Source organism: Lithobates pipiens, unplaced genomic scaffold, assembly GCF_037356315.1.
Source record: "Lithobates pipiens isolate NorthernLeopardFrog02 unplaced genomic scaffold, aLitPip1_a1.2 Scaffold_3, whole genome shotgun sequence".
Taxonomy (NCBI): domain Eukaryota; kingdom Metazoa; phylum Chordata; class Amphibia; order Anura; family Ranidae; genus Lithobates; species Lithobates pipiens.
Window position 1 is genome coordinate 266,030,758 of NW_027507790.1, and position 27,281 is coordinate 266,058,038.

Consider the following 27,281-nt stretch of genomic DNA (forward strand, 5'->3'; position numbering starts at 1 on the left):
AAAATGTGAACATCATGTAGACTTCCTTTCACACCTCCAATCGTGTTCTTGGACAATTAGCATCTGCCTTGACTCAGTCCATGGTGTATGGATCAAGGTGTCTATGCTACCTGTGTGGATATAAATGACTTTGAGGTACCTTCCTGACACCGGCCAGAACTGAAAAAGTGGCTTGGAGAAGGTACAACATTTCTTCAACATTATAAGTCCAGTTGACTACTTACTACTAGCTATGCATTCCTTTGTGTGTGTGTGGTTTTTTTTTCCCATTTTTGCCTAAGATTCAGCTTTAAGATAGAAAAGAAATGCTTACAAATTATTTTTCTGATTTTATAGACTTCAGAGCTCCAAGAAAACAGCGTTTACTTCTTAAATATAAAAGCTACAACTCTACAGATATATGTGCATCTTTGAAGGCCCTTAATTCCAATACATACTTTAATATCTTATTGATGAAGTTCCGTACAGCGGGCTTCTGTTTTTTTTGTTTATTGTACGTTTTCATCTTGCGGTCAAAAAATGACTTTGTGTTTTTGTGAAATGGATTTAATTGGAGCATTATCTCATAGCTATTACCTCGCTTTTTCCGGGGTATGCTAATTACGCAGTCATTAGCCAAGGAAAACATCAAGTCAGATAGAAATACTTGTCTATGGATTGCCAAAAGCAAAAAGTGCTTGTGGATTTATTATGCTGCGGCAGAGGATTCGCATACCTTAGCAAGGAAGTTTTAATACAGTTCAGTTAAGCGGAAGGTCTGGCGTTTGTTCATTTACAGTTCTTCTTTGTGTTAAGCACTACCCCATGTTCCAGATCAAATAAATAGTACAGAACGTCATGAATAAGGTCCGTTGAGAAGTCCTGGTATGATATACATTCTTTTTAATTCCCATAAGATACCTGTTCCAGAATCCTGCTGTCAGTGGGTTTACCCCTGATAGCCAAGCAGATAGCATTTTCATATACTGGAGCTCAACATATACAGTATGTCTTAACTCAGGTTTCCTTTATGAGAGTGCCATTAGCATTAAAACAAGCTTTGACTGACCCTTGTAGCTGCAGGAGCTGAAGATCTCCTTGCTCCCTTTTCCCAGAAGATGCTTAGCAGCAGTTCAGCTTATCCTCCCAGCAGTGACTCATGAGCTCAGATCCCCACTCCCAGCAGTGACTTAGCAACTCAGCTTCTGCCCCCCCAGCAGTGACTTAGCAGCTCATCTTCCCCTGATACCCCTCCCAGGAGAGACTCAGCAGCTCAGATTCATCCTCCCAGCAGGGGCTCGGCAGCTCACCTCCGCCTCACAGAAGTGACTCCGCAGCTCAGCTCCCCCCTCTCAGAAGCTTACCCAGCTCTCAGCAATAATTAAGCAGTTCAGCATATCTTGCTTTGCCCTTCCAGAAATGGCTCAGCAGCTCAGCTCACCCTGCTCCCTTCTCTTGGTAGTGACTCAGCAGCTCAGCTTTCCTTGCACACTCCTTTCAGCAGTGACTCGGCAGCTCAGCTCACCATACTCCCTTTCCCTGGTAGTGATTCAACAGTTCAACTCACCCTATCCTGCATCCTTCTGGTAGTGACTCAGCAGTTGAACTCACCCTGCTCCCTACTCTTGGTAGTGACTCAGCAGCTCAGCTTTCCTTGCACACTCCTTCCAGCTCAGCTCACCATGCTCCCTTTCCCTGGTAATGATTCAGCAGCTCAACTCACTCTATCCTGCACCCTTCTGGTAGTGACTCACCCGGCTCCCTTCTCTTGGTAGCAAATCTGCAGCTCAGCTTAACTTGCTTTCAGCTCCCTGCAGAGACTCAGCAGCAAAGCTCCCCATGATTCCCATCCCAGCAGTGAATAAACAGTTTAGCTCCCCCTGCTCCTCTCCCAGTTGTGACTCAACAGATCAGTTCCCCCTGCGCCTCCCACTCAGTAGTGACTCAGCAGATCAGTTCCCCCTGCACCTCCCACTCAGTAGTGACTGAGCAGATCAGTTCCCCCTGTACCTCCCACTCAGTTGTGACTCAGCAGATCAGTTTCCCCTGCACCTCCCACTCAGTAGTGACTCAGCAGATCAGTTACCCCTGCACCTCTCACTCAGTAGTGACTTAGCAGATCAGTTCCCCCTGTTCCCCCTCCAAGCAGTGATTTCAGCATCCTCTGCTTCCACGCCTTCCAACAATGACTTGGCAGCCCAGCTCACTCTGCCAACCCCCTTCCTCCTTGAACATAGAAATTATTTCTATCATAAGAATTTTTTTTTCAGTTTCCCAAAAATCAAAGCCAGAGGTGTCCATTCTGAATGCTTTTGAAAAAGATTCATAATTCTTGAAATGCATTTGCGAAATTTCAAATTGTACAAATGTTGCACAAATATTTTTACTATACATATATATATATATATATATATATATATATATATATATATATATATATGGAATGCATTTTTTATATGTCTGTTTAGCTCCCATGGTTGACCAAGTCTGACAGATATGGCATTTGAAGAGAGTGCCTGCATAATATGAGGAATAGGGGGGGGGGGGGGGGGGTTACAATTGAAGCAGTCATGCAGTGAGCACATACACACATCAATGCTTCTAAAATATCTCCCATCCCAGCCTTTTGACATCCATTAAGATATCTTTTTGACCTTCAAGTCATGGACCCATAGAGATCTTAGTTTCAGTAGACACAATCTAAAACAAACTTTCACCTGCAAATATCCAATATATGGACATAGTAAAGCAAACTTCCCTGGAAAATTCAACTTTTCATGGCAAAGGGGAAGTTATTGCTTTATTATTGTATTACTTTATTAAAAACCCTTCGGTGTGCGTCCTTTAAAACAGTGGTCATCAACCCTGTCCTCAGGGCCCACTAATAGGCCAGGTTTGCAAGATAACTGAAATACATCACAGGTGATATCATGTGCTGCTCAGTGATTGCAGTATTCATCTTCAAGGTAATACATAAAACCTGGCCTGTTAGTGGGCCCTGAGGAGTGGGCAGGGTTGATGACCGTTGCTTTAAAAGATTATTTCTAGTTACAGAGATCTTTAGTTTCGTGACTTCGGACTATACCCCACTAGACATGTGCACACTAAAATATTTTGTTTCTGAATTTCATTTTCGCCTGAAAATACATTTATTTAGTTACTCCCGAAATTCATTTTTATTTACTTTGTTTCGTTAAAAAATGCATTCGTCGGAAAATCCGAAATAATTAAGGTCGAATCTGTCATTGAAGGCTCATGGGGTCTGTGGAATGTTCTAAGAAGATTCGACGGAGAATCTAAACTGTACAACGCCGCAATCGTACATTTCCTGTCGAATGTTCCACCTACAAGCTATATTAGAATTCTAATGTTGTATGACACTAGTAATAATTATATTTATTAATCTTATTACTAGTCAACCAACATTAGAATTCTAATATAGCCTATGGGTGGAGCATTTGACCATAAATGTCCGCTCATGGTGACTGCTTCGTCGAATCTTCATGTTGAATCTTTTCTCTCTATGTCGAATAATCTTGGACTAATAGAGTTAGGTTAGGCACATTCGACCTTTTTTGCTATTGTCTCATCTATTGTCAAATCTTTTCTCTCTATGTCGAACCTTTTCTCACTATGTAGAATAATCTTGGACTAATACAGTTGAGGTTAGGCACATTCGACCACATTTTCGATGGACACAGATCACTGTTGTCAGCGTAATGTCAAATCTCCTATCTATATCGAACTGTTGTGGCAACGAAAAGAAAGCATTTGTTTATTTCAGATCTTTCGGTTTTCGGATTCTGCACGTTCATTATTGTTTGTTAAAACGATAACAAAAATACCCGAAATTCAGAACAAAAACAAATGTACATGTCTATACCCCACTCACAGGCTGCCCCTCTGTCCAATTAGAGTGCAATATTAAGGCTGCTCGGGGGAATAATAGGTGGTCAGGACTTACCTCCAAAGTGGGGAAATCAAGTAACTTGATGGCCATAGACTTCAATGTTAACCCTCAGAAGTTGCATGAAAGTCATACCTGAATGTTATACAATGGCACTTGTGTGTAACAGTTGTCCAATATCACTGGTCAAACCAAAGTCATATGTAAGTTGCACCCATCCAAAGTTGCATCAAAGTTTGACTCCAAAGTCAGCACAACTTTGGAGTGGTACAAGTGTGAATGGAGCCTTAAGGTGACCAGCAAAGAACCCAGGAGCACTGCTAAACCTGGCATCTCTAAATTCTGTCTTATAGCGTTTTGGTTGACTGTGATGTTCAAACTGGGCCATGCACATTTATGGCCAAATGGGTCAAAGACAAATTCCAGGCAATCGGATAAAAACAGACGTCAATCAAAAGTTGAGATTTTATTTCTATCTACTTCAAATATCTCAAAGCTGTCATTATGGAAAGGTGAAAGTTGATATCCGACTTGCAGTTGCACTACCTGCTCTGTAAGCTGATAGGCTGGAGATTTTACCAACAGATACCAATTGGTAACTTTTACAAATTAACCTGGGTGCCTAGTTTGGAATGACAGGTGGAAGAGGGTTTATGGTGGGCATCATCAGTGTAGTGATGGGAGTTTAGTAATTGGTAACAATTACAAGAGAAGAATTCAGGGTGCTTAGGTGGATTTAGAGGTGGAAGAGGGTTCATGGTGGGCATCACTAGCATAATGAAGGGTGTATAGTAACTGGTATGCCTTACAAGTGAAACATTTGGGGTGCTTAGTTGGATTTACAGGTGGAAGAGTGTTAATGGAGGGCATCAACAATGTAGTGATGGGTGTTTAGCAACAGGTAAAACTTACAAGAGAACCATTCAGGGTGCTTGGTTGGATTTACACATGGAGGAGGGTTTATGGTATAAATCACCAGTGTAGTGATGGGTGTTTAGTAATTGGTAACGCTTACAAGAGAACGATTCAGGGTCCTTAGGTGGATTTAGAGATGGAAGAGGGTTCATGGTAGGCATCACTAGTGTAATGATGGGTGTATAGTAACTGGTATGGCTTACAAGACAACCATTTGGGGTGCTTAGTTGGATTTACAGGTGGAAGAGTGTTCATGGTGGGCATCAACAATGTAGTGATGGGTGTTTAGTAACTGGTAAAACTTACAAGAGAAAAATTCAAGGTGCTCATTTGGATTTACACACGGAGGATGGTTCATGGTGATCATCAGCAGTATAGTGATTGATGAGTGTTTAGTAACTGGTAACCCTTACAGGAGAACCATTCAGGGCTCTTAGTTGGTTTTAGGAGGGGAAGAGGGTTCATGATGGGTTTCACCAGTGTAGTGATGAGTGTTTAGTAACTGGTAACGCTTACAGGAAAACCATTCAGGGTTCTTAGTTGGTTTTAGGAGGGAAAGAGGGTCCATGATGGGTTTCACCAGTGTAGTGATGAGTGTTTAGTAACTGGTAACCCTTACAGGAGAACCATTCAGGGCTCTTAGTTGGTTTTAGGAGGGGAAGAGGGTTCATGATGGGTTTCACCAGTGTAGTGATGGATGTTCAGTAAGAAACAGGTATGACAACTCCATAGAGTAAGTCGAACTCCTTATACTGCACATCTATATAGCACAGCAAGGATGCGTGGGTCACATTGTTTATTAATTCAGAAATCATTAAAGGGACTCTGTCCCCATGCCCATTCTGGGAGAATTTGGTCTCTTTAAAGTCCAACCCCTGACCCAAAAATACTTATCTTCCCCACACTCCTATACCAATCTATTACATCAGGATCTCTCTGAGCTTGCACAGAGCTGCCTATGACTTTTCCACCTCACAATGTCTGACCCTGGTGATTCGCCGCTAGTCCCAAGCACTATATCACAGAAGGAGATAGATTCTCTCCCACACCTGGAAGCAACTCTAACAAAGTGACCAGGGAGCATGGTAAAGGTAAGTATAAGAGGGTTGAAGGGTGGGCTATAGAAAGACCCTGCCACTCCTTGACAGACTCTTTGATGTACTGTAGACCTTTTATCTGAATCAAAGTAAATGAGACTCTTTGTAGGAAACAAATACTGGGTTCCTATTAAAGCTATTGCCAACGAATCTGGGTTTTACCGGCCGTGCCGGCAAACATTTTCTCCTGACATGGAAGCCTACAACCTTGAAGTGTTGTAGTCAGTGTAAATCTTTTTCCAAAGTGATTTTCAGCTACGGCTGAAGAAGTGCCAGTAATTTGCACATTTTCTTTAAATAAACAAAACTGAAATGTGCTTTGTGTGTGCTCATTATCCCTGCATTGTATAGCGGGACTGGCGGTGGGGAGTGGGCCCTCAAACAGCGTCACCAATGGCAAATGATAACCATCCATATTTCCGCATGCAGCTCTGTGCACGAGATTGTTTTTTAATGAGCGCAAACGGCCTCCCTGTCACGATTTTGTGTGAGTCGCCGCAGCTTTCCCTGCGCCGAGGAGTGCAGGGGCCTGTTCCTCCATCAAAATAATCCAATTTAAAGAAATGATTCATATTAGCCGGTGCATCTGTCTGAGGCCGGAGCAAGGCCTGAACGTTCCTCTAATAAATGATCTTCATTAAATTCAGCTGAAAATATAATCTGGGGAGAGATGGATGATGAGAGCGCAGCAAAGAATAAGCAAAAGGAGTTAGCGGTTTGCTTTTGTCATTTATTCCGTGCAGGCCTCGGAACCGGGCCTTGTTTGGTGAAATTTTAATTTTGTTATAAAGACACCAAATCCATCAGACAGACCAAGCAGAGTCATTGCTTGCTGCTGTCATTTCGGGGTTTTTATTTTTTTTTATTTTTTTTTTATTTTTTTAACTTGCTCTGTGTAACCGCTCTATTTCCAGGGAGGAAATGAACGTCATACATGCCCAGCTTTTCCCACAGTCACTAAGCTTAGTGTGAAAATATTTTTTTTGTTCTATGTTTTATTTTACCTCTATAAAATACAGTAAACGCAAAACTTTGCTTTTTAGTTTTGGAGTTGGGAAGGGTTAAAACCCCTGTTTGTATTTTTATTTTTTTCCGCCTTTGTTCAAATGGGAAGACTTCTCTTTTCTTGAAGATGCAACAGAAAGTCGGAATAAATCTCTCTAATATCAAGATTATTCCTTCTTGGACGGTTGTCTTAGTTTAGAAGATCTCTTTTCACCTCTACATACAGAATACCCTCTAACCCACTAGAGGGCGGGGTGGTGGGGGCAATTATTGGCACATCTGAATATACAACAACACATGTATAATAGAAGAACAATTTTATTTGTACAAATGTCTAAAAGCTAAATGCGGCTAAAATATAATATTTGACACATACCGTATCTCACAAAAGTGAGTACACCCCTCACATTTTTGTAAATATTTTATTCTATCTTTTCATATGACAACACTGAAGAAATTACACTTGTCTACAATGTAAAGTAGTGAGTGTACAGCTTGTATAACAGTGTAAATTTTCTGTCCCCTCATAATAACTTGACACACAGCCATTAATGTCTAAACCGCTGGCAACAAAAGTGAGTACAGCCCTAATTGAAAATGTCCAAATTGGGCTCAATTAGCCATTTTCCCTCCCCGGTGTCATGTGACTTGTTAGTGTTACAAGGTCTCAGGTGTGAATGGGGAGCAGGTGTGGTAAATTTGGTGTTATTGCTCTCAAGCCCCATACACACTATCAGTTTTTTCTGCTGAGTTTTTCCTTCAGATTTACCAAAACCATATAATATGAGGTCAAACCATTGGAGTTTCAATTTGTATGCAATCAGGCAGGCCCTTGCACTACATGGTTTTGGTATACCTGAAGGAAAAAATCAGCAGAAAATGTAAGCCCTTGTACACACGGTCAGACATTCCGACGGAAAATGTCCAATCGGACCGTGTTGTCGGATAATCCGACCGTGTATGGGCTCCATCGGACTGTTTCCATCGGAATATCCGACAGACAAAGTTTTAGAGCTGGGCTATAAAATTTTCCAACAACATGATCTGATCGGACTTTGTCCGATCGTTTGTAGAGAATTCCGATCGGACAAAGTGCCACACATGCTCAGATCAAATTCCTAGACCAAAGCTATTGGCTACTAGCCTGAATGTAGTCCTGTCGTAATGAAATAACGTCATTACGTTCCGAACGATCGGATTTTCTGACAACTTTGTCCGACCGTGTGTATGCAACACAAGTTTCGGACAAAATCTGTTGGACAAAATCGAACGGATTTTGTTGTCGGAATGTCCGACCGTGTGTACAAGGGCTAAAAGTGTGTATGGGGCATCACATACTGGTCACTGGAAGTTCAACATGGCACTTCATGGCAAAGAACTCTCTGAGCATCTTAACAAAAAAAGAATTGTTGCTCTACATAAAGACGGCCTATTAGAAAACATTTAAATGGGATTTTCTGGGCACCATATAACACATAGTCAAAAATTGTTAAAAGGTTAGAAATTTATTGAAGAAAGCACCATGTAAATATACAACACATACTGATAGGTAACCCCATCCAAAAGGTAGCTGACAATGCCACTAGCCCTCATTGAAAAGTTAAGGAGCCTCCAAGACACTAGACAACATGTATAATACACTGTATATAGAGAATCACAGTCTTCTAATAATCAGAAATGTCAGGCGGTGGCTCTTTTGGGGGGTGGTAGCATCCAGCTCCATAGAGTGAAGTTGGTGCAACGTGTTTCACATTGCAGGAATGCTTCTTCAGGAGATTTAACGGTTAAATCTATTCAAATTCTATGGGAATAAACATAAAATGTTCAGGTGGAAACATAGTCTAGGCTATAAGAAGATTGACGAGACTTTGAAACTGAGCTGCAGCACGGTGGCCAAGACCATACAGTGGTTTAACAGGACAGGTTCCACTCAGAACAGGCCTTGCCATGGTCGACCAAAGAAGTTGAGTGCACGTGCTCAGTGTCATATCCAGAGGTTGTCTTTGGAAAATAGACGTGTGAGTGCTGCCAGATTTTCTGCAAGGGTTGAAGGGGTGGGGGGTCAGCCTGTCTTAGCTCAGATCTTACTCTACACCACACACTGCATCAAATTGGTCTGCATGGCTGTCATCCCAGAAGGAAGCCTCTTCTAAAGATGATGCACAAGAAAGCTCGCTAACAGTTTACTGAAGACAATCAGACTAAGGACATGGATTACTGGAGCCATGTCCTGTAGTCTGATGAGGCCAGAATAAACTTATTTGGTTCAGATGGTGTCAAGTATGTGTGGTGGCAACCAGGTGAGGAGTACAAAGACAAGTGTGTCTTGCCTACAGTCAAGCATGGTGGTGGGAGTGTCATGATCTGGGGCTATATGAGTGCTGCCAGCACTGGGGAGCTACAGTTCATTGAGGGAACCGTGAATGCCAACATGTACTGTGACATACTGAAGCAGAGCATGATCCCCTCCCTTTGGAGACTGGGCCGCAGGGCAGTATTCCAACATGATAACGACCCCAAACACGCCTCCAAGATGACCACTGCCTTGCTAAAGAAGCTGAGAGTAAAGGTGATAGACTAGAAAAGCATGTCTCCAGAACTAAACCCTATTGAGCATCTGTGAGGTATCCTCAAATGGAAGGTGGAGGAGCGCAAGGTCTCCGACATCCACCAGCTCTGTGATGTCCTCATGGAGGAGTGGAAGAGGACTTCAGTGGCAACCTGTGAAGTCCATGCCCAAGAGGGTTAAGGCAGTGCTGGAAAAGAATGGTGGCCACACAAAATATTGACACTTTGGGCTCAATTTTGACATTTTCCCTTAGGGGTGTACTCACTTTTGTTGCCAGCAGTTTAGAAATTAATGGCTGTGTGTTGAGTTATTTTGAGGGGACAGAAAATTTACACAAGCTGTGCACTTACTACTTTACATTGTAGCAAAGTGTAATTAGTTCAGTGTTGTCACATGAAAAGATATAATAAAATATTTACAAAAATGTGAGGGGTGTACTCACTGACCTCCAGTATATGTGAAGAAAGATGATACAGATATAGCCACTTGTTAAAACCACGTGTAGTCAATATAGTGCCGTTCCTCTGGTTCTGTAAGGGAGGGGTATGGGGAGTCCCTATGGCCCCCACCTTTCTACTGCTGGGGTTGGAACGAGGCAACCAGAGCTGAAAAATCCAAACGAAGTATAGATACATTTAACACATTGTCTCAAATGAGAGATCAGAAAATCTAATTTATTGGTTAAAGGGTGAACTTACAATGCCTCAAAAATATTGAAAATGAAAGCAAACCATTTAGACATGGAAGATAGTGTGAAAGGTGGGAGGGCAAAAAAGTCCTGAGCAGTCAATCAACCTGTGAAGAACAGAGGACTTTTTAGAAAGACTTTAGTAAAAAAAAAGAACTAAATATAGAAACCAAAAATAATGAGTCAGTAGGTTACCTGTCCTAGACAAAATACGCATAAACCAGCATGATAGAATAGAAAGGAGCACAGGTGTATGTGCTCTATAAAAAGATACAGGCCGGATTGATACTCAGCCAGAACAGGAAGGCTGCATGGATAGAACCGGACTGGCCAATCAGCCACTCGGTTAGCTAGGGCTGCCAATGAACATCCACCACTTGGGCGGATGGTGCACGGCGGCAGTCCTTGTTCTGGCGCAAATTCTAAAATTTGAGTTTCCGGACAAATAGAGAGGGTGACTCTCCACATAATGACAACGTAAGACAGAATTGGCTGGGCCACTCTAGGACATTCACAGAGTTGTACCTTGGCCACTCCTGTGTTGCCTTGACTGTGTGCTTAGGATCGTTGTCATGTTGGAAGGTGAACCTTCAACCCAGTCTGAGGTCCTGAGCACTGTGGAATAGGTTTTCATTGAGGATATCTCTGTACTTTGCTCCATTCAGCTTTCCCTCAACCCCAACCAGTCTCGCAGTCCCTGCTGCTCAAAAACACCCCCACGGCAGGGTGCTGCCACCACCATGCTTCACTGTTTGGATGGTATTGGGCAGGTGATGAGAGGTGCCTGGTTTCCTCCAGACATAAAGTTTAGAAATTAGGCCAAACAGTTCAATCTTGGCTTCATCAGACTAAGGAATCTTGTTCCTCACCCTCTGAAGAGTCCTTCAGGTGCTTTTTTGCTAACTACATGTGGGCTTTGGTGTGTTTTGCACTGAGGCGAGGCTTCTGTCTAGCCACCCTGCCATAAAGCCCAGATCAGAGGAGGTCTGCAGTGATGGTTATCCTTCTGGAACGTTGTCTCATCACACAGACAGGATCTCTGGAGCTCAGTCAGCGTGAACATTAGGTTCTTGGTCACTTCTCTTGCTAAGGCCCTTTTCTTTTGATTGCTCAATTTGACCCGCTCTTGGAAGAGTCCTGGTTGTGCCAAACTTCTTCAATTTGAGAACTATGGAGGCCACTGGGCTCTTGGCCAACTGCAGTGCAGCAGATTTTTTTTGTAGGTTTCTCCAGGGATAGCAAGTGTTCCTTGAGCTCTGGCTAACTGACCTCCCATCTGATGTTGCCTGCTTAGTTTCAGATCCAACCCCACTTGGCACAGGCAGCGCATGACTGCAAGGGTGTTCTTCTGGCTACCCCTTTAAAGCAGTCGTAAACCACAGCCCTATAAAAAAAAATCCCCTGCAAGGCAATCGCATGCTAGCACATTATCAAATACTTACCTTAGACCAGCCTTTCTCAACCTTTTCAACACAGAGCAACCTTTCAAATAGTTCTCTGGGCTCCGGGAACCCCTACTAAAAATTAGAAATCTACAACTCAGGATACATTAGTGTGATGGTCAGTGGGAAGAATGGTCCTTTCACTTGTGGTCATTGGGAAGAATTACCTCCTTACAGATAGCTAAAAAGATCAATGGTGTCAGTGGGAACTTATGAGAGGCAGAAATTGCCCAATGATGAAGCAACCCCTAGCAACCTTTGGAGGAACCCTAGGGTTCCATGGAACCCCGGTTGAGAATCACTGCCTTAGACAAAAGCCCTACAGCAGTGCACTGTCATCTTGCCCTGGTCTTCCTTCCGGGTTTGCTGGCTCCAGTCCTTTGCATGGCTGAGCCAGGATGACATCCCTCCTGTGCAACAGAGCTCCGAAGGGATGCCAAAGGTATGTGGTCCTTTTAGCGCACATGCACTGATGACGTCACCAGCTGCATCCAGTGCGAATATCTACCTAAACACCACAAGTTTAGGAGATATTTACTGTACCTACAGGCCTTATTATAGGCTTACTTGTAGGTATAAGTTTCAAAAGTGGAGTTTACTGCTAGGGTTTCTTCACACTTACCAACACCAATGTAAGAGGCATTTTCCCAATGACTCTCAATAGACTAATTTTACCAGGGGTTTCATGAGACCTGAAAATTGTTTCAAGGGTTCCCTTTTGGTAAAAAGATTGAGAAAGGCTGAGCTAAGGAGTTCAGGAAAACATAAAAAGCAATAAAAAAAACACCACTAGCTGGTTAGGTTGTAAAAAAAAATAATATCGGTATGCAAAAGTTTTGCTTTTTTATATAAAAAAAAAGTATAAAAATATATACAAAAACAAAATATACCTTTAAAGGTACAAGTATTTATTGCTCTGTAGGACCTTAGGTGCCGCTAGCACAAGACGAGAGAACCTGAGTATTTGAAACTATTTTTGTCACAAACTTCCATAAATTCCCGAACTTATAAAATTTAATTAAGCCTAAGTTTCCCAGAGCTTGTTATTTATGTAAACAATATAGAATTTTTTTTTTTGAAAACTCAATACAATTCCAGAATTTATTAAAATGAATTTAGCTAATCTTCCCACGGCTTGTTATTTCATTTAAACAAACAATCTAGAAATAGTTTTTTAAAGACTCAATAAAAAATAAAATAAAAATACACAGCAAAAGATATGGACTCGCACAAGAGAAAAAAAGATTGTTAAAACGGCTCAATGTATTATTTGTAAAAAATAAATGCTTCAACAGCAAATCACAGCAAATCTCACAAATAAAAAAATTAACTTCTGCCTAGTAATTAAATCAGTTGGTATTTACTACTAACAATAACATTTCCCATCCAACCTTTTTTTGTAAAACCAGTGCTCATAATTAGGGTTAAGTTAGGTTTTTTTTGTTTGTTTTTGTTTTTCCCTTTATTTATGAACCATTTTTTTTTTCTTTCAATTGGGAAGGGTGCTTGATTTCAGAGCACCCAGTAACCTAAGTATCAAACCTACTTATGTGAGGTCATCCATAAAATCTTGCTGCGGTTCCATTTCAGCTTCAACAAGTCAGATCCTTTAACCTGTGAAAATGGCTTTTGTAGGAAAAAATAGCAAACTCTCTTGGCAATTACAGCTATGAAATCTTTCATATTTCAAACACGACAATTTGCTTCATGCCCCCTCCGCACCCCGAGCATTATTTCAGGGACCCGAGGTGCTCTGTTCATCTTCAAGAGGTCATGGGGTGGCGTGAACTTCTAACCCTAAAGATGACACTGGAGTCTAGAAGAATACAAAAAGCAACAAAACTGCTTCAATTACATCTGTATGATTCAAGATGAAAAGAATGTGGCTTTTAATATGTTTGTCCACTTACTCATATCTTGTGATCATTGACTTACATAGACTGTTGCCTAGAGTAAGAACTAAGAATGGTCTAAGAATAGTGTGACATGTAACAATATTATTAAAGGTGATCATTGTGTTTAAAATCTTATCAGGATTTCTGCAATACTAAAAATATATATAAAGTGGACCTACCATGAAAACTCTGCTCAGGAATCACGTATACAAATGCCTAGCTAGGTTTTTTTGTCATGTGATTCATTCATTTATTCATTCAAGGGCTCAGATTGGCATTAAGGGGTCCCAGAACATTATTTGGTTGAAAAATATTTTTAGAATATTTTGATGTTGGGCAGCAAGTAGAGAAGTGGGACATAAATAAATAATTTACCTGTAGGTCATCTTCCTATATATAATGTATATATGTATATCTATCTATCTATCTATCTATCTATCTATCTATATATATATATATATATATATATATATATATATATATATATATATATATACATATATATATATATATATATATACAGTATCTCACAAAGGTGAGTATACCCCTCATATTTTTGTCAATATTTTATACTATCGTTTCATGTGACAACACTGAAGAAATGACACTTGTCTACAATGTAAATTAGTGAGTGTACAGCTTGTATAACAGTGTAAATTTGCTGTCCACTCAAAATAAATCAACACACAGCCATTAATGTCTAAACCACTAGCAACAAAAGTGAGTACACCCCTAAGTGAAAATGCCAAAATTTGGCCCAAAGTGTCAATATTTTGTGTGGCCACCAATATTTTCCAGCACTGCCTTAATCCTCTTGGGCATGGAGGTCACCAGAGCTTCACAGGTTGCCACTGGATTCCTCTTCCACTCCTCCATGACGACATCACAGAGCTGGTGGATATTAGAGACCTTGCGCTCCTCCACTTTCTATTTGAGGATGTCCCACAGATGCTCAATAGGGTTTAGGTGTGGAGACATGCTTGGCCAGTCCATCACCTTTACCCTCAGCTTCTTTAGCAAGGCAGTAGTCGTCTTGGATGTGTGTTTGGGGTCCTTATCATGTTGGAATACTGCCCTGTGGTCCAGTCTCCGAAGGAAGCGGATCATGCTCTGCTTCAGTATGTCACAGTACATGTTGGCATTCATGGTTCCCTCAATGAACTGTAGCTCCCTAATGCCAGCAGCACTCATGCAGCCCTAGACCATGACATTCCCACCACCGTGCTTGACTGTAGGCAAGACACACTTGTCTTTGTACTCCTCAACTGGTTGCCACCACACATACTTGACAACATCTGAACCAAATAAGTTTATCTTGGTCTCATCAGACCACAGGACATGGTTCTAGTAATCCATGTCCTTAGTCTGCTTGTCTTCAGCAAACTGTTTGAAGGCTTTCTTATGCATCATCTTTAGAAGAGGCTTCCCTCTGGGACAGACCAATTTGATGCAGTGTGAAGCGTATGGTCTGAGTACTGACAAGCTGACCCCCCCAACCCCTTCAACCTCTGCAGCAATGCTGGCAGCACTCATATGTCTATTTCCCAAAAAAACAACCTCTGGATATGATGCTGAGCATGTGCACTCTACTTCTTTGGTCGACCATGGTGAGGCCTGTTCTGAGTGGAACTCCTTTATAGGTTACCTGTTTAGACTTACAAAGGAGGGCTAGTGCTACAATGTATGCTCTCGTCCTAACGTTTCCAGTGATACCTCACATGTTTGGTCCAAATACCATTTACATATGCACGCGTGAGCACAGAGGGATAAGGGCTCTTTACCTTTTTTTGTTTGTTTGTTTTTCTTATTTATTTATTTATTTATTTACATTGGCTCACAGTTTCCACTCTACTATATCCGAAAAAGTGTTTCCTTCACTGGAACTAAGGGGCCAAGCCCAAACCCCTGAAAAACAACCCCACACCATAATCCCTCCTCTACCAAATGATTTGGACCAGTGCACAAAGCAAGGTCCACAAAGACATGGATGAGCGAGTTTAGGGTGGAGGAACTTGACTGGCCTGCACCTGATAGAACACCTTCGGGATGAATTCGAGTGGAGACTGTGAGCCAGGCCTTCTCATTCAACATCAGTGCCTGACCTCACAAATGCACTTCTGGAAGAATGGTCAAACATTCCCATAGACACACTCCTAAACCTTGTGGACGGCCTTCCCAGAAGAGTTGAAGCTGTTATAGCTGCAAAGGGCGGGCCAACTCAATATTGAACCCTATGGACTAAGCCCTTGTACACACGGTCGGAGATTCCGACAACCAAATCCGTCGGATTTTGTCCGTCGGATTTTGTCCGAAACTGTTGTATACACACGGTCGGATGAAGTTGTCGGAAATTCCGATCATTCAGAACGTGATGACGTTACTACGTTCAGGCTAGTAGCCAATGGCTTTGATGTAGGAATTTGATCTGAGCATGCGTGGCACTTTGTCCGATCGGAATTCTCTACACATGATCGGAGTATGTCCGATCGGAGCATTTTGACGGAAAATATTTCCGGCAAGTTGGAAAATTTGTTCCGACGGATATTTTGACGGAAACAGTCCGATGCAGACCACACACAGTCAGAATATCCGACAAAATGCTCCGATCGGACACATTCCGTGTGTACAAGGGCTAAGACTGGGATGCCATTAACCTTAAGGACCAGCCGCCGCAGTTGTACTACAGCAGGTTAAAATACACATAAAAGAACAATGGCACTCAGTAAATCAATGTGAATCACATAATTAATCAGGGTAATAAATTAATTAAATGTAATAGGTATCAATAAAAAGTCTTCATAAAACTACTGTCCAAACACAAATTTTTATATTAAATAAAAAGTACTTGGAAATGTGCAGTCAATCCAAATGCTAGACGGACAAGCAATGATGTATGCACTTTCACAGAAGGCAGCTTTTCTTTAGAGTGAAGCCAGCTCAATCATATGAAGAAAAAAACAAAAAGAAGAGCGCCACTTAGTAAAAGGTGCTTTAATGAATAATACAACAAATATGTGTCACTTACATATGACAAGCAGAAAGCTGGGCGTAGACAGGAATTACTACTATGATCATCAGCGTGTCCAGGAGTGTAAATAGAGCCTGTGGTGATGACCGCGAGACGCTGGGGGGGGGGGGGACGGCTGTGTCTTGCGTCTGGCAGACTACAGAGTGGCTCGAGGAGACGGCTTGTGACGTCAGAAATGCAGGGGAACACAATGCGTTTCTGAGCATGCGCGGGATCCGTACGGAGCCGGGGCGCTCCTTTCTCAAGTGTAATAATAGAAGGAGAGCAAAAAGACAGCGAAAATAAATAAATAAATATAAATGAATAAATCAAAAGTACTGCGGCAGGTTGGCACCCCTGACGTGGATCGCCGTCAGCCCGCAGCGCGATGCCGAAACTGATGTCTGCCGACCACTCGCGATCACTCCAGAGAGAGACAGAACAGGGATCTGTCAACGTAAACAGACAGATCTCCGTTCTCTCAGGAGAGTAGAGAGAGATCTGCTGTTCCTAGTGATCAGGAACCGAGGTCTCTCTGTACTCCCGGGCAGCCCATCCCCATACAGTTAGAAACATCTCCCAAGGAATACATTTAACCCCTTGATCGCACCTCCCTAGTGTTAATCCCTTCCCTGCCAGTGACATTTATACAGTAATCAGTGGCTTTTTTTAGCTCTGATCGCTGTATAAATGTCAATTGTCCCAAAAAAGTGTCAAAGTTGTTAGATCTGTCACAGTCCCGCTAAAAATCACTGATCGCCATCATTACTAGTAAAATAAAAATGAATAATAAAAATGATATAAATCTATCCCCTATTTTGTATATGCTGTAACTTTTTGCATAAACAAATCAATAAACACCTATTGCAATTTTTTTTACCAAAAATATGTAGAATAATACATATTGGCCTAAACTGATGAAAAATAAAAAAAAATTAAATTTTTTTTTAATTGTATTTTTTATATAATTTTTCAAGAAAAAGGATACAAACAGAAAACAGAGAATAGATGCCAAACATGTAGTACAGCTTATAAGAATGTAAATTGAAAAGGTATGTAACAGATGTTAAAACCATAGATATATCGCTACAATGCTACAAAATTCATAAGAGCAAAATAATTTAACCGTATATAGACCATTAAATTTTATTTTGCATATGTATTATAGCAAAAAGTAAAAAAATATAATTTTTTTTTCAAAATTTTTTTGTTTATAGCGCAAACAATAAAAAACGTAAAGGTGATCAAATAGAAAGCTCTGTTTGTGGGGGGAAAAAAGGACGTCAATTTTATTTGGGTACAGTGTCCCACGGCTGTGCAATTGTCAGTTAAATCGACGCAGTGCCGTTTTGCCATTTTTCAAAAAATGGCCTGGTCATTAAGGGGGCAAATCCTTTCGGTCCTAAGTGTGTGTGTGTGTGTGTGTGTGTGTGTGTGTAAAGGCAGGCGTTCCAATACTTTTGACAATATTGTGTATATTTTATGCACGTGTTGTAGTAAAGAAGGAAATACCTTTACATTGTAGTTGAATTTGGAAGATAATTTTTGCACATTATTTTGTTTTAATAAATATTTATTGTTTTTTGGCGCTACATTTTTTTCTTGAACATTCTTTTTGGGTTTCTTATGTCAAACCTTGCTGTTAGCAGCCTAGTTATTGAAACCCCTACCGCCGAGTTTTATTATTTTACAATGTTGGAAGCGTTCAATTGCCTAAAGCGTGTGCATGCTCTAGCATTATCTGTACCCTTTACTGGAAAGATCTGAACTGAATAATGTTCATGTACTTTTGGCCATATACTAGTGTATGTGTGATGTCCAGGTGTCCAAAAACTCTTTGCCATATAGTGTACTTTGTAATATTTGTGAAAAATCAAAGTGTAATATGTGACATCCTTAGCACCTTCCCGCCGACCTATAACATGTGACGCCCTGTCAGGGAGGGCCACTTGTGTAGCAGTGCGATCTGTCACGGCTCTGTCCAGGGGGACACAGCCGGTGACTGATCAGTGTACCGGTTCGCTGTCAGTGCCATGTGACCGCCTTGACCAATCACAGCAGGTCACATAAGAGTTGTACACAACGGATGGCTTACTTTAATGCCATTCATTGTGTACAATTGTGTTGCTAGCTGCGATTGGTCAATTTGACCACATGGTGCAGACAGGGCCAGTCACAGCCCATTTGTACCATGTGATTAGCTTTGACCAATCACAGCTAATCCCGACAAAACAAACTGGATTTTTTTTGTTTTTTTATAATATCTTAATTTTTCCCCCCAAATTTTTTTTAAAAATGACAGCTTCAAAAAAACCGCCATGCCTCTTACTAAACACCTTGGACTGTCTACTTTCCAAAAAAGGTTAATTTAGGGTACTGTCCTGGCATTTTAGGGTCTTGAGAAATGAGATAGGCCATCAGTAAATCAGGATTGATCAATTTTCCGATATATACCATAGTTTGTGGGCTCTATAACTTTCATATAGACTAATTATTATACACTGATTTGGGTTATTTTCATCAAAGAAATGTAGCAGAATACATTTTGGGCTAAATGTATGAAGAACAATTATTTATTTGCAAAATTTTAGTCTCAAGAAATTAGATATGCCGTCAGTAAATCAGGATTGATCAATTTTCAGATATATACTATAGTTTCTGGACTCTATAACTTTCCTAGAGAGTAAATAATATGAAGTGATTTGGGTTATGTTCTTTAAAGAAATGTAGCAGACTACATTTTAGGCCAAATGTACGAAGAACAATTATTTATTTGCAAAATTTTATAACAGAAACAAGGAAAAATTTGATTATTTTCCCCAAATTTTCAGTCTTTTTCATTAATTTTGAATAAAAATTTTGAATAAATTCCACCAAAAGAAAGCTCTATTTGTGTGAACAAAGTTATAAAAATTGAGTTCATTGTTGCATGACCGAACAATTGTCATTCACACTGCGACAGCGCTAAAATCATAAAATAGTCCTGGGCAGGAAGGGTGGTAAAAACGCCTTGGACTGTCTACTTTCCAAAAAGGGGTAATTTGGGGTACTGTCCTGGCATTTTAGGGTCTCAAGGCCGTCAGTAAATCAGGATTGATCAATTTTCCGATATATACCATAGTTTGTGGACTCTATAACTTTCCTACAGACTAAATATTATACACTGATGTGAGTTCTTTTCATCAAAGAAATATAGCAGAATACATTTTGGGCTAAATGTATGAAGAACAATTATTTATTTGCAAAATTTTATTACAGAAGGAAAGAAAATTTTGTGTTTTTTTTTCAACATTTTAGTCTTTTTTTGTTAATTTAGAAAAAAATTAAAAACCCAGTGGTGATTAAATACCACCCGAAGAAAGCTCTATTTGTGTGAAAAAAAATGCTAAAAATTGAATTCCGTATTGCATGACCGCGCAATTGTCATTCAAACTGTGACAGTGCTAAAATCTGAAAATTGTCCTGGGCAGGAAGGGTGGTAAAAACGCCTTGGACTGTATACTTTCCACAAAGGGGTCATGGGGGGGGGGGGGGGATTTGTACTGTCCTGGCATTTTAGGGCCTCAAGAAATGAGATAGGCCATCAGTAAATCGGGATTGATCAATTTTCAGATAGATATATACCATAGTTTGTGGACTCTATAACTTTCATACAGACTAAATATTATACACTGATGTGGATTTTTTTTTCATCAAAGAAATGTAGCAGAATACATTTTGGGCTGAATATATGAAGAACAATTTTTTTTTTTTTGCTAAATTTTAGCACAGAAGCGAAGAAAATGTTGTGAATTTTTTCATTAATTAAGAAAGAAAAAACCCAGAGGTAATTAAATACCACCAGAAGAAAGCTCTATTTGTGTGAACAAAATTATAAAAATGTAATTCAGTGTTGTATGACTGCACAATTGTCATTCAAACTGCGACAGCGCTAAAATCTGAAAATTGTCCTGGGCAGGAAGGGTGGTAAAAACAACTTTCAAAAAAGGGGTAATTTGGGGTACTGTCCTGGCATTTTAGGGTCTCAAGGCCATCAGTGAATCAGGATTGATCAATTTTCCGATATATACCATAGATTGTGGACTTTCCTACAGACTAAATATTATACACTGATGTGGGTTCTTTTCATCAAAGAAATGTAGCAGAATACATTTTGGGCTAAATGTATGAAGAACAATTATCTATTTGCCAAATTTTGTAACAGAAACAAAGAAAAATTAGTTTTTTTCCCCAAAATTTTCAGTCTCTTTTCGTTAATTTTGAAAAAAATAAAAAAAAACTGTGGGCCATCAGTAAATCAGGATTGATACATTTTCAGATATATACCATAGTTTGTGGACTCTGTAACTTTCCAACAGACTAAATATTATACATGTGTACGTGAGTTCTTTTCATCAAAGAAATGTAGCAGAATACATTTTGGGCAAGAACAATTATTTATTTGCAAAATTTTAGTCTAAAGAAATTAGATAGGTTGTCAGTAAATCAGGATTGATCAATTTTCAGATATACACCATACAATGATTTATTTGCAAAATTTTGTAACATAAATAAAGAAAAATGTGTTTTTTTTCCTCAAAATTGTTCATTTAGAAAAAATGGAAAACCCAGACTAAATATTATACACTGATATGTGTTCTTTTCATCAAAGAAATATAGCAGAATACATTTTGGGCTAAATGTATGAAGAACAATTATTTATTTGCAAAATTTTAGTTTCAAGAAATTAGATAGGCCGTCAGTAAATCAGGATTGATCAATTTTCAGATATACACCATACAATTATTTATTTGCAAAATTTTGTAACATAAATAAAGAAAAATTTGTTTTTTTTTCCCCAAAATTGTTCATTTAGAAAAAATTGAAAACCCATTAGTAAATCAGGATTGATCAATTTTCAGATATACACCATACAATTATTTATTTGCAAAATTTTGTAACATAAATAAAGAAAAATTTGTTTTTTTTTCCCCAAAATTGTTCATTTAGAAAAAATGGAAAACCCATTAGTAAATGAGGATTGATCAATTTTCCGATATATACCATAGATTGTGGACTCTATAACTTTCCAACAGACTAAATATTATACACTGATATGTGTTCTTTTCATCAAAGAAATATAACAGAATACATTTTTGGCTAAATTTATTAAGAACAATTATTTGTTTGCAAAATTTTATTACAGAAGTTTTTTTTCCGTTAATTTAGAGAAAAAAAAAAGGTGACTAAATACCACCAGAAGAGAAAGCTCTATTTGTTTGAACAAAATGCTAAAAAATGTAATTCGGTGTTGCATGACCGCGCAAACTGCGACAGCGATGAAAGCTGAAAATTTTCCTAGGCAGGAAGGGTGGTAAAAATTTCCCGATATTGAAGTGGCTTGGGTACATACCTCTCGAACCTTGCGAAATGAAAGACAGGCATATTCCTTTGCACACCTAAGTTATCGGAAGTGAATTACCCATGTTTTGAAAATTATTTTTGCCATTGAAAAATGCAGGAGAAAATAGATAAAAATCAGAATGGTGAAAGGTTTGACAATGTGGTAAGGCAACGAAAAAAGGGGTTGTACAAAAGGAAAAAAATTTATGGTTATTTTTAATTATTGTAATTTATAAGGAAATTTTAAGCATACAGTATCATGAACAAAAAAAAAAATGTGCAACATTGTATGTCTATGATAATATTAATAATAATGTATTAAACTTATAAAACGTAAAGTTTGAATGCTCTACAAAAATTAAGAAAGGCTTGATGCATTTATCTACAAAGTACCACCTACAGAATTTTACTGGTTAGAGCTATGGAATGTGAGGGCTGGCTGGAAATAATTGTTCCAAACATTTGCAAGGCTATGTTTGTATTGCATTCATTAAGTGCATGTGTTCCTTTATCATGACTACAAAAGCTTGCCTCTGTCTGTTTCTGAATTGCTGTAACATCTCCATGTGTCCCTTGCTCTGTCACTTTTTTTCAGTTTTTTGCTCTTGTCCTTTTTCATTTTGATGTGGCTTTTTCATTTTTTTGTCACCTGCCTTCATCGTGATTGCTCAAATGACCTGTGAGTGCTATTTATATATTTTCTCCCCCCCCCCCCCTCCTTCCTCCTTTTTTTTTTTCCCGAAGAAAACTGAAAATACAACCCAATACGCAAAAAACACATTGAAAAAGAAAAAAAATATATATATTTTCTTTTTTTTTTTGTCATTCAACTCAATCCCAACCTAACCAGACCCAACACACGATCTCACGCCGAAAAAAGTTAACGTAATGACGTGGAGAAACGAGCCCCCCCCAGTCCGTAAGTTCAATCGACTAGCAGTTTAAAAAATGTGAAATGATGGCGTCATGTAATAAGCTAAAGCTGCATGACATGCCGTTTTGTGGAGGTGCTGTGGTTGAAGCATTATTTCTTGGATGTTGTATCCGTTCATGATTGGCCAGTCATGATCACATGTGCCGCTTTATTTATTTATTTATTTTTCCTATTTTGTGCTGCCATTTTTTTTATTTTTTTGCTGTGCTCATTCTGTTTAATTGGTGCTTGCAGTGATATTATGTTCTTTGATCTCCTTGTCCAGCCTTGCTGTTTATGCTTACGTGGTGTACTGTAATGTAGATTTTAAAAAAATATATACAAATAAGCAACTAATTTGTGATCCTTATAAATTGTATGCAAACCTTGAAAATCAAAAAGCAAAAAGGGTAAAAAAAAAAAAAATGTTGTGGTTGATTTTTTTTGCTCTTAGTACAATCGTGTTTTTTTTGGTATATTTCTATATTTTTATGGAAATTTGGGGCCTTTTTCAATTGATTGTGTGAAGAATTAATTTTTTTATTTTTATTTTTAGTATAAATGTTATTTAAGTTTAAAATATTTGAAATTTTGAATGGTTAGTTTAAAGATTCTACCCCACTCAAAAATAAAGTTTCTGTATTAACTACAGTAGGTTTGGGAGATAGTATTATAGCAGAACTGCAAACCTACTATTAAAGATGTGAGTACAAGGTTTTTCATTCCTATTCTTTAACCTTCTAAACTTCAGTTCCTGTATTGAGCTTACAGTGCTGTCTCTGCTGCCCCGTAATCCTAAGCAGTGTTATCAGCCTTGCCTGAGTTCTCCACCTGCTGGTATACAGAACCCATCCCTCTTATGTTAGGGACATAAATAGAGGGAAGGTGTTCTGTAGTCCAGCAGAAGAGAACTGGGCAAGTCTGACAGAGGGTTAAACTATGTTCCCAAAAGCATTAGGACACCTGCCTTTACACGTACATGAACTTTAATGGCATCCCAGTCTTAGTCTGTAGGGTTCAATATTGAGTTGGCCCACCCTTTGCAGCTATAACAGCTTCACACGAGTCAAATGTCATGAGACATTTGCCAGTTCAAAAAAAAACGGCCGTTTGACCCGGCTTCCGCTGGAGGTGCGTGCTGGAAAACCAATCCCCGATCAGAGCCGTCGGAATCCCGATCAGTGCTCTCAGCCAGTTTCCCACCCTTATTGAGTTGGCCCACCTTTTGCACCCATAACAGCTTCAACTCTTCTGGGGAGGCCGTCCACAAGGTTTAGGAGTGTGTCTATGGGAATGTTTGACCATTCTTCCAGAAGCGCATTTGTGAGGTCAGGCACTAATTTTGGATGAGAAGGCCTGGCTCGCTGTCTCCACTCTAATTCATTCCAAAGGTCTTCTATCAGGTTGAGGTCAGGCCAGTCAAGTTCCTCAACCCCAAACTCACTCATCCATGTCTTTATGGACCTTTCTTTGTGCAACGGTGTGTAGTCATGTTGGAAAAGGAAGGGGCCATCCCCAAACTGTTCCCACAAAGTTGGGAGCATGAAATTGTCCCAAATGTCTTGGTAAGAGTTCCCTTCACTGGAACTAAGGGGCCAAGCCTAACCCCTTAAAAATATCCCCACACCATAATCCCTCCTCCACCAAATGATTTGGACCAGTGCACAAAGAAAGGTCCATAAAGACATGGATGAGTGAGTTTGGGGTGGAGGAACTTGACTGGCCTACACCTCAACCTGATAGAACACCTTTGGAATGAATTAGAGTGGAGACTGCGAGCCAGGTCTTCTCGTTCAACATCAGTGCCTGACCTCACAAAAAGCTCTTCTGGAAGAATGCTTAAACATTCCCATAGACACACTCCTAAACCTTGTGGACAGCCTTCCCAGAAGAGTTGAAGCTGTTATAGCTGCAAAGGGTGGGCCAACTCAATATTGAACCCTACGGACTAGGATGCCATTAAAGTTCATGTGCGTGTAAAGGCGGGCGTCACAATACTTTTGGCAATATAATGTATGTGCTCACTGAAGTTCTGGTAGATCAACAGATGTTTAAACTGTAAATGCAGGCTGCAGAAAAAAAAAAGAGGGGAAATGTATTGAATATATTTTTTTTTTGTAACTGGTTAAGTAGTTAACCAAGGCTAAGGTCCCAGCGAGTAAGTTATTGTAGCTCCCTTAACATACATTCATTAACAAATTTAATAATTTGTTTTTAATCACTTTATATATTACAAATGTTTAGTTTTAGTCCTTACGAGTTAAAAAAATAATAAAGTATACTTTATTAATATGTTATTAAAAAACAAAAAATTTGATTAAATTCTATCTGCGTAATAGGCCAGATAAAAAAAAAAAAAATAACTGTAATCAAATACTAATACACATAATTATTTATTAAAAGTAAAAGCTAAAAAAATAACCAAGGCATTCTAGCCAAATTGCAGTGCAAAGTTTTTTTTTTTGTTTTTTTTTTTTTTTATTTCAGCATAACATTCCCTTAATTGAAATAGGATTGTTAACGCAAAGGGTATTTACTGAAGTGCATTGTTAGGCTAGGTGAACATTCAAGAGCTAAGCAAAATGTGTTGACAGCAGCACTGATTACTGAATTGTTTGAGTACATTATATTATTTTAGGGTTTTTTTCGAAAAAGAAACAAAGCATTATGCTTGTGGGACTGGATCTTTAAACAAAATTCAATACAAAAGAATACAAAAATATATACGTGTGTGTTTATTTGCAACTGAAAAAGGGTCCTTGACAAGTGTTTCTTTGTTTTTGTATATTTTTTGTATTTTTGTATTTTTTTTTTTTGTGTTGTAATTGTCTACCTGCTGTGTATGGTTTGCTGTCTGTTGAAGCAACAGTGTTGAAAACCTGCCAGCGTGAATTGACATTCGGCATGACAAACCTACCAGAGTGAATCCTCTCAGCTCCAGTTTCTTGATGTAATAAATCAAAGAGTGCTCAGGAGGAGCCTGCTTGTGAGCAAGAGATAAGGGTTTCATAAGCTAATCCTCAATGATTAGGCATCCGGCTAAAATGCCAGGCTTAGCCCGATAATGATTACACTGTAAATAAAAATCTTTCAAAAAATAGTCTTACTCTTCTGTTTGAAGAAATAAAACCTTCTCATCAATGTGTTTATTTTTATAGGCTTTGGATATTTATTTGTATTTTTTTATTTTTTTTGGCTGGTTCCATTTTTACGCTTCGGATTAAAAAAAAAAAAAAAAAAAAAATTATTTGTAGGGCAGAGGATCTACACATTTTTTGCTTCAACAATGATTGTGTCTTGAAATTTAAGATTTTGAAAACTGACTAAAACAAATTTTACATGTGGTCGGTTGTAGCCAAAATGATCTTGTATATATTAATTGAGTGGCATTTCTAGTAATAATGATATCTAATAGAAATTTTTTTTTTTAAATCCTTTATGTATTTTGAAGCATTTTTAGAGAGATTGACGTCATAGATTTCATCACTACCCACCCCAGTGTAGAACAGTTAGAGGATGAGAAAAAGTTATTTTTCCTAGACCAGCAAATCAGTTGGTTAATGGTAAATAGAATAAAAAAATATATATATATATATATATATATATATATATATATAAATATATATAAATATATATATATATATATATATATATATATATATATATATATATATTTAAAATCTGGATTAACACTTTAAATCTGGATGTGTGAAGAGAACATGGGTTTGCCGGTCTGATGAAAAACCATTAATATTTTTACTTTTGGCATTCAACACATACTCTATAGAACTATACATATACACACAAATATATTTAGATACAGAATTGGACATATTTTCTGTACTACTTAACTCCATTGTTTATCAAATATTCTTCCATATCGTGAAACTTCAACAAGGATTTTCATTATTTTAACACATTTTGCTAGGGTGGAGTGAGAATTGAAGGGAAAGCTGCCGAGCTGTGCACATGGAGGATGCTTATATGGTTTGTCAATGTAGCGCTCACTCTAAAACCAGTGATCACAGGCTATAACTGGCCAGTGCGGCTTCACCAATAGCAGTCCCTATTCCCTCAAGTCTAGCAGGCCTACTGGTACTTTGTTGCCCAATCAACAATGCTTTAGTCACTGACCAAGTGGTACTCGAGGCAGAAAAAAGATATACCTGGGGCCTATGTAAGAGCCAGGTATGGACTGATGTCCCAATGGGTGAATAGCCAGCAAAATCCAATACCAGGCAGAGATAAGGTTGACGGTAGTCAATAGCATAATCCAGGGAAAAGCGGATGTCCCAGCAGGTGGCAGATAGTAAGCATAATCCATGGACAGGCAGATGTCAGGTTAAGCAGCAGATGGTAAGCAAAATCCAGGGACAGGCATAGGTCAGGTTGGGCAGCAGATGGTAAGCAAAATCCAGAGACAGGCATAGGTCAGGTTGGGCAGCAGGTGGTAAGCAAAATCCAGGGACAAGCAGAGGTCAG

General features: G+C 39.1%; 1 protein-coding gene across 22 annotated transcripts in view; it reads left to right on the forward strand.

The window, feature by feature from the left end:
- Positions 1-27,281, forward strand: part of CELF4 (CUGBP Elav-like family member 4) — a 1,506,243-nt gene that overhangs the window by 1,472,415 nt on the left and 6,547 nt on the right. Inside the window, exon 15 of one of the 22 annotated variants that reach the window (XR_013263988.1) lies at positions 22,737-22,805. The exons of the other annotated variants lie outside the window; for them this stretch is intronic. The gene's annotated coding sequence lies outside the window, so the exon portion shown is untranslated. The remainder of the gene's footprint in view (positions 1-22,736; positions 22,806-27,281) is intronic. 22 annotated transcript variants of the gene reach the window in all.